The sequence below is a fragment of the Oryx dammah genome, unplaced genomic scaffold (assembly GCF_014754425.2).
Source record: "Oryx dammah isolate SB20612 unplaced genomic scaffold, SCBI_Odam_1.1 HiC_scaffold_8, whole genome shotgun sequence".
Taxonomy (NCBI): domain Eukaryota; kingdom Metazoa; phylum Chordata; class Mammalia; order Artiodactyla; family Bovidae; genus Oryx; species Oryx dammah.
The window spans coordinates 23,836,687-23,839,904 of record NW_024070192.1 but is presented as its reverse complement, the minus strand read 5'-3'; positions in this window follow the sequence as shown (position 1 = coordinate 23,839,904).

Sequence of the window (3,218 nt, the reverse complement as noted above, 5' to 3'; positions counted from 1 at the left end):
AGAGATAGAGAGAGATTAGACAACATGAAAGAGGGGAAGGTGACGTGAGGATGAAGGAGACAGAGAGGGGAGTAATGTGGCCGCAAGCCAGGGAATGCCTACAGGCACCAGAAGCTGGAGGAGGCAAGGAACGAATTGTCCCTGGAGACTCGAGAATGATCATGACCCTGCTAAGACCTTCGTCTTGACCAGTGAAACTGATTTTGGAATTCTGACCTCCAGAACTGTGAGAGAATACATTTCTGTTGTTTAAATCCATCGAGTCTGTTGTAATGTGTTACAGCAGCCACAAGGAACTAATACAAAGAGTAATAGGAAAATTGCTGGTGGGGATGCAAGTTGGTGAACCCACTCAGAGGCTCTATCTTAGAATGCAATGAGGATTCAGAGTTCTAAGTATTTGCACAGTCCGCACGTATACTGGCTGCTCATATTCCCACTGCCCGCTGAGGTCTCCTTGAAGGAGAGCAATGGCAGCCCCTCCAGTGGCAACCTCGTCAACCCACCTCAGACCTGCCCTGCCCTCTTCCCAGCTGCACCTGGTATAGCTTCCAGAGACCAGTCTGTGGCCTTGCCCCACTTGCCCCTCAACCAGGCTGGCCACCCCCAGACTCTTTCATCTTTTGGCCTTCCAGAGGAAGGGGAATGCTGAGGGGGATGGCAGGCCCTCCCTTCTCCCTACTTTGGGAAATAAATATCCCTGGAGTCTAGATCTACTCCCTGGGTAGAGGTCAATAAACTAGGAATGATCTTTTGGGCCAGATTAGATCTGCAACCCAATGGGGCCCCATGGCTGCATGTCTAAAAGGGCGCCCAGGTCCTTGAGACTCCCTTAGATGTATTTTAACTTGCTTTAGCCAACAAGGACACATTTCTGAAAACTTGCACATTTCATGTTCGTATTTGAAATATCACACTTGAACCTAGTTTTAAGAAGGTGTGTTAAAAGGTGGAAAATTCTAGAAAACAATACAGCAGCCTTGTGGGGGTGATCTGTTTAAGGGATAGTCATAGTTTATAGCCTTATCTCAAACTCCCCTCCCAACCCTGCTCCTCCCAGAAATAAACCTACCAAAGGTCAGGGGTTGGGCCTAACTTCCCAGGCTGGTCCCTCCCAGGATGGGGAGCTGGGGCGGGCCTCTGCTCCTGTACCTGGCCCTGCTGGCCTTCTCTGAAGGGCAGGTCACGTAGGCTTCCGCTTAAATCCCACCCACGGGGGTGCCTCCTCCAGAGTGGAGCTGAGAAAACAGAATTCTGCCCCCTCTTGATCGCACACATCAGAAAGGCCTGGGTTTTGAAGCAGAGTGGTGTGGGCTGAGAGGGGGGAAGGGAGTGAGTGTTTTCAGCACAAGCCCCTTCCTCCCGTACCGATGAACAGTGTCCTGACCCTTGGTTACAGTCCCCAAGCTAGTGCTCATCCCATCATCCTTCTACTATTTTCCCAATACCTCAGTTAAGTTTTTAGCCTCTTCGGTACCTTCTGGATGGGACACTGACTCTCCACCAGGCTTTCAGAGAAAGTGACAGGTCTGGAAATCTTCCTGGGACAGCTGTGTATACCTCTCACGAGAGCCAGGAGAACCTTACAAAACAATATCCTTAATTCTCATGCATCCCCAGGGAGCTGATAACATGTCAGCAAGTGTGCTGTAGCTGAAACCGCCAGAAGTGAAACAAATGGGTTTTCTCTCACATTTACCTGGGACAAGTGGCTGCATTAAGAATTTCTTAAAGATAATACTTATATTTCTTATTTGTATTTTAAAGTTTGCATTAAGTACTAACTATATGCCAGGTCTGTATCAGTGACAGACAACTCTGGGCTCAAGGAGCTAACTTTTTTTTTTAACTTTTTATTTTATATTGGAGTATAACTGACTAACAATGTTGTAACAGTTTCTGGTGGACAGCAAAGGAACTCAATCATATATATACAGTCCGTGGGGTCGCAAAGAGTCGGACACGACTGAGCGACTTCACTAACTAATCACTAATATATATACATGTATCCATTCTCCCCCAGACTTCTCTCTCATCCAGGCTATCACATCACCTTGAGCAGAGTTCCCTGTGCTATACAATAGGTCCTTATTGGTTATCCATTTTAAATAAATATGGTGTACATATTGATCCAAACTCCCTAACTATCCTTTTCCCTCATCCTCTTCCTTCTCTCAGTCTGTGAGTCTGTTCTGTAAATAAGTTCATTTATTTCATTTCTTTTTAGATTCTACATATAAGGGATATCATAGGATATTTCTCTCAAGGAGCTAACATTCTCTAAGGGAGGCAAATACGTGACTGGATCATTATATTACTATATATGTATATGTGTGTATGTATAAATTTAATCAATCATGGTATATGGCATGTTAAATAGAATCATGTGAGTAAGCCCAGTAGGAGTAAGACAATTCTCGGGGGAGTAGGGGGCATAATAATTTAGGCCTTGAAGGATGAACAGGAGTTTGTCTTGGTTTACTCAGGGGGTGGGGAGACCATTCCTAATCTCATCCTCTTAGACAGCTTCCATACCAAGGAAGGTATGCAGAGAAAGGCCTTGTGTGCACGTTCAGGGAGAGTTTGGGAGAGAAAGTGCAGACTAGGAGGGCCAGGCCAAGTGGGTTCCACTATGGGCCATGGGTATCCTCTGCAGGACTGTCCACCTGAGGCCCAGGGACACAGGGGCGGTTTAGGATGGAGGCAAACACGAACTCAAGAGGCCTTGAGAAGCTGAACCATGTAGACTCAGTGCTGAAGTTGTGGGCAGGTTTGAGAGCTGGTTAGTTAGAATTCAGAATATAACTTGGAGGGAATGTCAAGGATGGGGGAATTGTACGTTTTTCCTCTACCCAGTGCCCACCCCCCACCCCACCCCCTCCTCCAGATCTCCTCGGTCCTGGAATGGGACACAGTCCATGGCGGAAGGCAGAATTTCAAGGTCTTTGAAGACTGCTTCTAAGCGAGGGAGGAGGGAGTGTAGACACTTGAGGTTGCGGTGGGTCTGGAGAACCTGGCCTAAGGAGGAGCTGGTGCCACTCAACCCCCTTCTAGGGAGAACTTGAGGAAAAACCTTCAGGTCAGGAGGGAACCGCAGCCTCCCACCCAGCACCCGCCTGAGGCCTGGGATGGAAGCAGGCAGCCTGCGAACCGGTCTGCCAACCAGTTTGACCAGGGACTGGTTTCGACTCTTGAGTTCAAAGGAGCTGGGTGCACCC